An 11,543-nucleotide genomic window follows, 5' to 3' on the forward strand; every position below is an offset into this window, starting at 1 on the left:
TGCAAAGTGAGATATTTCAAGCCTCTATTTGTTATAGCTTGATTGATTATGGCTTACAGCTTATGAAACCCCAAAGTCACAATCTCAGGTACCCTTTTCTCAGGGGGTATGGATTAATTAGCTGACTAGAGTGTGACACTTTGAGCCTAGAATATTGAACCTTTTCAAAATATTCTAATTTTACTTTGCATTAATGCAACTCTTTTTAAGTTGCATTACTGAAATAAATGAACTTTTGCACGATATTCAAATTTTTCGAGTTTCCCTGTGCATGCACTCAGGAGCTCTGTGTGCAGCGACCAGGAACAGGCACACTGACGCCACTTATGCAGTGGGTCAGGATATGGGTGGTTAAAGGGGTTGTCCGAGATCAAAATTATTTTTTAAAAACAGTTTACTCACTATTACTAGCCGAGTCAAGGTTCCCCAGATGTATTTAGGTCGTTTTTACACTGCTGCATGGCTCCTACGGTCCCCAACAGATTGTTGACATAGTTGTTTATCTGTGCAATCACTTCCTGCCGCACTGCACTGTGGGTCCCAGCGCAGCACGGCATCTCCCACTTTCTACAGTCTAACATCTCGTCCCTGCACCCGCCCCCCTCATATCGTCCACTCCTCCATCTATCCGCCCCCTTATAGAAAGCTGCATGATCGGTGACGTCACCGGACTGGAGGGGCGTGGCTTAGCGCTATGTCGGCCAGCCTTGTTACCGCCCCTTCTTCAACTGCATAATTACTTAGGCTGCCGGTGACGTCACCGGACTGGAGGGGCGTGGCTTAGCGCTATGTCGGCCAGCCTTGTTACCGCCCCTTCTTCAACTCTGCATAATTACTTAGGCTGCCGGTGACGTCACCGGACTGGAGGGGCGTGGCTTAGCGCTATGTAGGCCAGCCTTGTTACTGCCCCTTCTTCAACTCTGCATAATTACTTAGGCTGCCGGTGACGTCACCGGGCTCCCTGAGCAGCCGGAAGAAGAGGCTGCCATCGCCTGCAAGGGACCCGGTACGTCACTGGGTCTAACAAAACAATCACTTCCGGCTAATAATTTCATATATGAAAACTGGGCTTCACAAATATCTGTCAAGGGTAGGACATGCATGTCTGTAATATGTATGTCACTATAGTACTATTGCAACCATGTCCCCAATCCCGGACAACCCCTTTAATAGTCTATAGTTTGTTCATGACGTCAATTGACGCGTGCGCAGGGTACTATCACAGGGCCCTTCCAAGGTGTTATAACGCACGTCCCAGGTTCGGAATGCCAGAGTGGTGTAATGGCCTATAATGTCTCTATAGGTGGTGATAATTGTGTCAACTGTGTCTCCTACCTGGGTAGGGATGGACTCCTGGCTCACTTGCAATAAATTTGAGTGTAGTGATAGTAGGAGTAATAGAGGAATTTTGAAGCAGAAATGATGTCCAGACCTTTAGATGAAGATCAAACTTTTCTTTACTGAAGACAACTTTCATCCAAGCAGAATACAGCTTTGGTCCCAGCAGGTTTTGGCAATGGTTGGCAGGAACTAATCTTCTGCACTATAAATCTGGAGCTTGCAGGAAAAGACATCTGCTTAGTAGCTCTGTAACTGTGGCAGGAATTTATCTTCTGCACTTCTCTCTATATTCTGCTTTGTGGGGACTGACTAGCTGAGGAGTAATATGGCTTCTCCTAGGTCTCTGGACTTTACCCACAGATAGGCTCTCAGGGAATGCTTTCGTCCTGGAACTCTGGAGGTTGTCTGCTTTCTTCTGTCATCCAGCTGAGGCTGCAGGGCTCAGTCTGGGTACTTGATCAATGTCTCAGCCGAGACAGATCCTGGCTTTCTTCCCTATACAGGGGGACTCCTTACACACACCCCCTGACTCTGGGCTATACTGACTCTAACTTCCTTCTCCACCCAAGTGCAGGATGTGAGAACAGTCTACACCTCCACAGAGGGGTATCTAAGCTGGAATGAACCATTCCAGCTTAGATATACTAAACTTAAACTAATTCCTTACCAATCCATTGCTGCCACCTGCTGGTGAACATGGAAAATTACAAGGAAATTTACATTTAACATAGTTTTAAATGCAAAGTTGTGAAAACATGAGCAAAATCATATCAGATGACAAGGTAAAGGCTCTTAGGAGATAGTAGCGGGGTAGACGCGTGTAGTAACACAACTCTGGGGTGTTACATGTGTTCTACAGAAGCTCAGTATACTGTATATTCCTCATCCGAAGAAGACAAGGCAGGATGGTTCTGTTGGGGGTACCCTGTGCTGTTTGTCAGTTTGTCATGGTTGCTGCTACAGAGCAAGCGTCTGCCTCCATCTACTCTCATCAGAAAAAATTCTGATGAGAGTATCAACTCTCAGGAGACTTTCCTGCAGATCTCGCTGACCGAGAGCAGTCTCTGCTTCTTTCCCAATGGCAGAGAGAAGCAGTCACCTACCCCTGATAGCTGGTGCTAAATGGCTACCTCCCAAAGAACAAATCAGTTTACACATTACTGTTGGTTATATCAGATCTGGAATACACATACCAAACTACACTGCTCAATAAAATAAAGGGAACACTTAAACAACACAATGCAACTCCAAGTCAATCACACTTCTGTGAAATCAAACTGTCCACTTAGGAAGCAACACTGAGTGACAATCAATTTCACATGCTGTTGTGCAAATGGGATAGACAACAGGTGGAAATTATAGACAATTAGCAAGACACCCCCAATAAAAGAGTGGTTCTGCAGGTGGTAACTACAGACCACTTCTCAGTTCCTATGCTTCCTGGCAGATTTTTTGATCACTTTTGAATGCTGGCGGTGCTTTCACTCTAGTGGTAGCATGAGACGGAGTCTACAACCCACACAAGTGGCTCAGGTAGTGCAGCTTATCCAGGATGGCACATCAATGCGAGCTGTGGCAAGAAGGTTTGCTGTGTCTGTCAGCGTAGTGTCCAGAGCATGGAGGTGCTACCAAGAGACAGGCCAGTACATCAGGAGACGTGGAGGAGGCCGTAGGAGGGCAACAACCCAGCAGCAGGACCGCTACCTCCGCCTTTGTGCAAGGAGGAACAGGAGGAGCACTGCCAGAGCCCTGCAAAATGACCTCCAGCAGGCCACAAATGTGCATGTGTCTGCTCAAACGGTCAGAAACAGACTCCATGAGGGGGATATAAGGGCCCGACGTCCACAGGTGGGGGTTGTGCTTACAGCCCAACACCGTGCAGGACGTTTGGCATTTGGCAGAGAACACCAAGATTGGCAAATTCGCCACTGGCGCCCATTGCTCTTCACAGATGAAAGCAGGTTCACACTGAGCACATGTGACAGACGTGACAGAATCTGGAGACGCCGTGGAGAACGTTCTGCTGCCTGCAACATCCTCCAGCATGACCGGTTTGGCATTGGGTCAGTAATGGTGTGGGGTGGCATTTCTTTGGAGGGCCGCACAGCCCTCCATGTGCTCGCCAGAGGTAGCCTGACTGCCATTAGGTACCGAGATGAGATCCTCAGACCCCTTGTGAGACCATATGCTGGTGCGGTTGGCCCTGGGTTCCTCCTAATGCAAGACAATGCTAGACCTCATGTGGCTGGAGTGTGTCAGCAGTTCCTGCAAGACGAAGGTATTGATGCTATGGACTGGCCCGCCCGTTATCCCAGACATGAATCCTATTGAGCACATCTGGGCCATCATGTCTCGCTCTATACACCAACATCACGTTGCACCACAGACTGTCCAGGAGTTGGCAGATGCTTTAGTCCAGGTCTGGGAGGAGATCCCTCAGGAGACCGTACGCCACCTCATCAGGAGCATGCACAGGCGTTGTAGGGAGGTCATACAGGCACGTGGAGGCCACACACTCTACTGAGCCTCATTTTGACTTGTTTTAAGGACATTACATCAAAGTTGGATCAGCCTGTAGTGTGTTTTTCCACTTTAATTTTGATTGTGACTCCAAATCCAGACCTCCATGGGTTGAAAAATTTGATTTCCATTTTTTTTATTTTTGTGTGATTTTGTTGTCAGCACATTCAACTATGTAAAGAACAAAGTATTTCAGAAGAATATTTAATTAATTCAGATCTAGGATGTGTTATTTTTGTGTTCTCTTTATTTTTTTGAGCAGTGTATATCAACCATAGAGAAATGGTGTTTGTGAGAGCCTAAACTGGACCTGCAAACTCTGGAAGAAAAGAAAAAGGAGAGCTTGCATGGGTGTATAACAACACACCTCACTCCATAACTGGTTGCTTCTACTTCTAATTGATGTTCAAAATAAATAGATAGTGCCTCCTAACATGAACAGTGTAAAGCACAGAACTGGATTGAAGGCCATCAGAAGAAAGTACAGGAGATTCATGATATTGTTGTTTAGGGACTAGGCTCTGGCACCCTAAAGAAGCTAAACTAACTAAAGAAGCAAGTCAGGGACAGAATTAGTGCATACTTAGAGAAGCACAAATCACTGAAAAAAATGCACCAAAATGATACGCAACTGACAATACTAGTTAATTCCTCATGCCAATGTTAAGAGCTGAGAACTTTGCCAATATCTTCCAGTCAGGAACATATCGGAGCCCCTCATGCACCACGTCACAGTGTCTCAGCACGCATGGGATCCTACCACTCAACTGTGCGTGGTGTGTGAACAGGGTCTGAACAGTGCTAGAAAGCAACTCACAGCCAGGCTCTCACATGCCTCCATAGTGGTATCACCAAAGCACTGTGAGGTAGAATAAAGCTGTGAGCCGCACCCACAACAGACCATGTGACACAGAAGCTACCAGGTGCAAAAGAACGTTACCACAAAAAGACAAAAACTCACTGAAAAAAGTGGCCTAAACGGGTGGAAATGCTCCAAACCCAGACACTGTAGCGTGTCTATAACCGGGGGAGCAATTCCTCCGCATGTGGTCCGCAGATAACAGTAATCCCCAGCAAAAATTGCGTACAATGGAGGATGCCGGGGCGGACCGCATGCACCACAAAGACATCTTACACAAAATGATACATTGTGCAGATGAAAAAATATATATATATACTAGGGCTGCACGATATGGGAATTTTGTGCGATTGCGATTAGGGCCCTAAAAATTGCGATAACGATGTGCGATGCGATATTTTAAGGGAATTGTGCTAGAGGTCTATTTGCTTGGATTTTCCCATATGAGCCGCTGACGCGGCTGGATATGACATAGTTATGGGGGATCTGTGGATGGCGCTGTTATGTGGGGGGATCTGTGGATGGCGCTGTTATGTGGGGATTTTGTGGATGGCGCTGTTATGTGGGGGATCTGTGGATGGCGCTGTTATGTGGGGGATCTGCGGATGGCGCTGTTATGTGGGGGATCTGCGGATGGCGCTGTTATGTGGGGGATCTGCGGATGGCGCTGTTATGTGGGGGATCTGCGGATGGCGCTGTTATGTGGGGGATCTGCGGATGGCGCTGTTATGTGGGGGATCTGCGGATGGCGCTGTTATGGGGGACCTGCGGAGGGCGCTGTTATGGGGGAGCTGGGGAGGGCGCTGTTATGGGGGACCTGCGGAGGGCGATGTTATGGGGGACCTGCGGAGGGCGCTGTTATGGGGGACCTGCGGAGGGCGCTGTTATGGGGGACCTGCGGAGGGCGCTGTTATGGGGGACCTGCGGAGGGCGCTGTTATGGGGGACCTGCGGAGGGCGCTGTTATGGGGGACCTGCGGAGGGCGCTGTTATGGGGGACCTGAGGAGGGCGCTGTTATGGGGGACCTGCGGAGGGCGCTGTTATGGGGGACCTGCGGAGGGCGCTGTTATGGGGGACCTGCGGAGGGCGCTGTTATGGGGGACCTGCGGAGGGCTCTGTTATGGGGGACCTGCGGAGGGCACTGTTATGGGGGACCTGCGGAGGGCACTGTTATGGGGGACCTGCGGAGGGCACTGTTATGGGGGACCTGCGGAGGGCACTGTTATGGGGGACCTGCGGAGGGCACTGTTATAGGGGATGTGTGCTATGACACATGGGGCCACGAGGGGGGCCAGCATAAGACACACATATAGCATCTTATGCTGGTCCCCGTCATGGCCCCATGTGTCCCTTCATGTGTCCTAAACTGCGCACATAACTCTCTCCTATTCATAAAAAGGCCAGCCTCTGTACTTTCACTATGAATGCACTCACACTGCAGAGAGCGAGCCGGCCGGCGCGTGACTGACGTCACTGTCACGCTCCTCCCACTTAATTCAGAAAGCAGGAGCGCGACTAAGCAACGTCAGTCACGCGCCGGCCAGCTGCCTCGCTCGCTCCCGCTCGTCGCTGCAGGGCACATTCATTGTGAAAGTAAGTACAGAGGCTGGACCTGTTATCAATAGGACAGAGGACTTTTTTATCAATAGGGGCCCCTTCATATAAAATAATCGCGGCATTTTCGGCTCGGCCGAATCGCCAAACCGCATTTGCCGATTATCGCGATTCGATTATTTTAGTGATATATCGTGCAGCCCTAATATATACACAAATCACTGAAAAAAATGCACCAAAATGATACGCAACTGACAATACAAGCTAATTCCTCATGCCGATGTTAAAAGCTGAGAACTTTGCCAATATCTTCCAGTCGGGAACATATCAGAGCCCCTCATGCACCACTGACTGGAAGATATTGGCGAAGTTCTCAGCTTTTAACATCGGCATGAGGAATTAGCTAGTATTGTCAGTTGCATATCATTTTGGTGCATTTTTTTCAGTGATTTGTCAATATACAGTCAGGTCCATAAATATTGGGACATCGACACAATTCTAACATTTGTATGCGGTCCGCCCCGGCATCCTCTATTGTACACATTTTTTCCTGGGGGTTGCCGTTATCTGCAGACCGCATGCGGAGGAATTGCTCCCCCGGTTATAGACACGCTACAGTGTCTGGGTTTGGAGCATTTCCACCCGTTTAGGCCACTTTTTTCAGTGAGTTTTTCATACTTAGAAAAGCAAAGAAAGATAAAGCCAAGTGAGATGTTGCGCTGAATCTAGAATCACAATCGTGACAGCTGGCTCTTTGCAATGAATTGGATGAGGGCAAGTATGATTATATATATATATATATATATATATATATATACAGTATATATATATATATATATACACACACTCACCTAAAGAATTATTAGGAACACCTGTTCTATTTCTCATTAATGCAATTATCTAGTCAACCAATCACATGGCAGTTGCTTCAATGCATTTAGGGGTTTGGTCCTGGTCAAGACGATCTCCTGAACTCCAAACTGAATGTCAGAATGGGAAAGAAAGGTGATTTAAGCAATTTTGAGCGTGGCATGGTTGTTGGTGCCAGACGGGCCGGTCTGAGTATTTCACAATCTGCTCAGTTACTGGGATTTTCACGCACAACCATTTCTAGGGTTTAAAAAGAATGGTGTGAAAAGGGAAAAACATCCAGTATGCGGCAGTCCTGTGGGCAAAAATGCCTTGTGGATGCTAGAGTTTAGAGGAGAATGGGCCGACTGATTCAAGCTGATAGAAGAGCAACATTGACTGAAATAACCACTTGTTACAACCGAGGTATGCAGCAAAGCATTTGTGAAGCCACAACACGCACAACCCTGAGGCGGATGGGCTACAACAGCAGAAGACCCCACCGGGTACCACTCATCTCCACTACAAATAGGAAAAAGAGGCTACAATTTGCACAAGCTCACCAAAATTGGACTGTTGAAGACTGGAAAAATGTTGCCTGGTCTGATGAGTCTTGATTTCTGTTGAGACATTCAAATGGTAGAGTCCGAATTTGGCGTAAACAGAATGAGAACATGTATCCATCCTCTGATGGCTACTTCCAGCAGGATAATGCACCATGTCACAAAGCTCGAATCATTTCAAATTGGTTTCTTGAACATGACAATGAGTTCACTGTACTAAAATGGCCCCCACAGTCACCAGATCTCAACCCAATAGAGCATCTTTGGGATGTGGTGGAACGGGAGCTTCGTGCCCTGGATGTGCATCCCTCAAATCTCCATCAACTGCAAGATGCTATCCTATCAATATGGGCCAACATTTCTAAAGAATGCTATCAGCACCTTGTTGAATCAATGCCACGTCGAATTAAGGCAGTTCTGAAGCAAAAGGGGGGTCCAACACCGTATTAGTATGGTGTTCCTAATAATTCTTTAGGTGAGTGTATATATATATATATATATATATATATATATATATTTTTTTTTTTACACTGTAATCTTGCTGTAAGAAGCCGCAATCAGGTATGAATGTGGCATCTGAGGTGTACAGTCGTGGCCAAAAGTTTTGAGAATTACATAAATATTGGAAATTGGAAAAGTTGCTGTTTAAGTTTTTATATTAGCAATTTGCATATACTCCAGAATGTTATGAAGAGTGATCAGATGAATTGCATAGTCCTTCTTTGCCATGAAAATTAACTTAATCCCAAAAAAAACTTTCCACTACATTTTATTGCTGTCATTAAAGGACCTGCTGAGATCATTTCAGTAATCGTCTTGTTAACTCAGGTGAGAATGTTGACGAGCACAAGGCTGGAGATCATTATGTCAGGCTGATTGGGTTAAAATGGCAGACTTGACATGTTAAAAGGAGGGTGATGCTTGAAATCATTGTTCTTCCATTGTTAACCATGGTGACCTGCAAAGAAACGCGTGCAGCCATCATTGCGTTGCATAAAAATGGCTTCACAGGCAAGGATATTGTGGCTACTAAGATTGCACCTCAATCAACAATTTATAGGATCATCAAGAACTTCAAGGAAAGAGGTTCAATTCTTGTTAAGAAGGCTTCAGGGCATCCAAGAAAGTCCAGCAAGCGCCAGGATCGTCTCCTAAAGAGGATTCAGCTGCGGGATCGGAGTGCCACCAGTGCAAAGCTTGCTCAGGAATGGCAGCAGGCAGATGTGAGCGTATCTGCACGCACAGTGAGGCGAAGACTTTTGGAAGATGGCCTGGTGTCAAGAAGGGCAGCAAAGAAGCCTCTTCTCTCCAAAAAAAACATCAGGGACAGATTGATCTTCTGCAGAAAGTATGGTGAATGGACTGCTGAGGACTGGGGCAAAGTCATATTCTCCGATGAAGCCTCTTTCCGATTGTTTGGGGCATCTGGAAAAAGGCTTGTCCGGAGAAGAAAAAGTGAGTGCTACCATCAGTCCTGTGTCATGCCAACAGTAAAGCATCCTGAGACCATTCATGTGTGGGGTTGGTTCTCATCCAAGGGAGTGGGCTCACTCACAATTTTGCCCAAAAACACAGCCATGAATAAAGAATGGTACCAAAACACCCTCCAACAGCAACTTCTTCCAACAATCCAACAACAGTTTGGTGAAGAACAATGCATTTTCCAACAAGACGGTGCACCGTGCCATAAGGCAAAAGTGATAACTAAGTGACTCGGGGACCAAAATGTTGACATTTTGGGTCCATGGCCTGGAAACTCCCCAGATCTTAATCCTATTGAGAACTAGTGGTCAATCCTCAAGAGGCGGGTGGACAAACAAAAACCCAATAATTCTGACAAACTCCAAGAAGTGATTATGAAAGAATTGGTTGCTATCAGTCAGGAATTGGCCCAGAAGTTGATTGAGAGCATGCCCAGTCGAATTGCAGAGGTCCTGAAAAAGAAGGGCCAACACTGCAAATACTGACTCTTTGCATAAATGTCATGTAATTGTCGATAAAAGCCTTTGAAACATATGAAGTGCATGTAATTATATTTCACTACATCACAGAAACAACTGAAACAAAGATCTAAAAGCAGTTTAGCAGCAAACTTTGTGAAAACTAATATTTGTGTCATTCTCAAAACTTTTGGCCACGACTGTACAATTACAGGGAGCGGTGCAATCATAATTCGTCACAAAGCAAATTTTTTTGTAAAATTAAGCGAAGCAGCTGGATCAAATTTTTCAACACTTCGCTTATCACTATTAATTAAACCAGCATATATATGTAATTATTACAAGACACAAGGTATAGCAACAATCTACCTGTGTGTATTAAGGAAGAAATTGAGCATCAAGCCTCAGTCTTCCATTTACATATTTTAAGTTTCCATGTGATTGGAATGTAAATATTTTTTGGGACTTGTTTATATAAATTAAACCAGCATATGGGTGATCAACACCAATACACAGGCCAGCACACACAAGTATCTGTGTGGGATAATAAATTTAGTCCTAAATCAGTTTCCCTTTACTTCTGTGTTTACAAACGCGTTTCAAATCAATTTTCATATTATTAAGGACTGATTAAATTCAAACTAGCAGCATATATACGTGATTACTATACTAATAGACAAGGTATAACACAAAAGTATCTGGGAGTGATAATGAATTTAAACGCAAATCTGTTTCCCTATTTCACACATTTTTTTAATAATTTTTTTTTTTTTGAGGGAGGGGGGTTGTTGATTATATTCAATGACACAATGTAGTTCACAACATTATCTGAGATGCCCAAAAATGTCTAGGATATTGAAGGGTTTCAAACGAAGGACCCAGAGCCAGAATGTGGAGTAATAACAGCACCATCTATCTGGCCAAAAGTAGTGGTAGTAGTAGTAGTAGTAGTAGTAGTAGTAGTAGTAGTAGGCTGCAGTTCTCTGTGCTGGCTTCGGAAAGGCGGAACAGTATAGTTGAGAAGGAAGAGGATGAGATAGTGTATTGGATGGCTCACGCTCAGTCGCAGCAGGATGGCGTGGAGACCGACACTGTGCCGCAGAGCCAGGGGTCACAACGTTCCTCCTGTTTCTCCTCCTTGCAACCCCAAAGAATGCTTCCAGTGGAAGTCATTGTGAGAGGGGGAAAAAGCTCTCTTTGTCTGAATGCTGTTTGTGTAGATTAAATTAAATTATCTGGACTGACATTCTGCTGTTTGGCCACAAGATGCTGCTGTTTCCTAAACATGGCTACAGACTGCTTATATTTCCATATTCATGAGAGGTGGAGTTACACAGAGCCTGGAGAGGAAGGCAAAGAAAGCAACCATCTTAGAGGAAGGTGAGACTGAGTAACTGTGTCAGCAGAGGATCCGACGGCATCCAGGTGTGGGAGCATACCTCAGTGACCAGAGCAGCAGCTAAGTGAAGCTGATTGTGTCCAAGACCCTGAACCTGTCCAGAGGAATGAGGATTGCTTTCAGGAACGCTGATGAGAGCTGAGGAGCAAAGCAACATACACTGTGGGACTGCATGCTTGTTGGAGAGGCATTTGTCCTGTTCAGAGTCACCAACGGAGGCAGAGCAGACCCAGGTTGGTAAGATCGTGAACGCACCTCATTACAGTTTTGGAGCCTAGAGACTGAGACCAGGCCTGTAGATAGTTAGATAGGGTCTCTGTTTGTGTCAGGCCACAAGTGTTGCTATTGTTCATTGCAAGGACTCCATAATTCAAAGGGACATTTCACACCGGACAGCTGATAAACTTCCCCACAAACTCAAGCCAGGCTGGCGTTTTGCTCAAAAGGAATACTCAGGCACGTGTTACAACACCAGTTATGGGAGGGGGAATCCTGTAGAGCACTGTAAGATTGTAAGC

The sequence above is a fragment of the Bufo bufo genome, chromosome 9, assembly GCF_905171765.1.
Source record: "Bufo bufo chromosome 9, aBufBuf1.1, whole genome shotgun sequence".
Classification (NCBI taxonomy): Eukaryota; Metazoa; Chordata; class Amphibia; order Anura; family Bufonidae; genus Bufo; species Bufo bufo.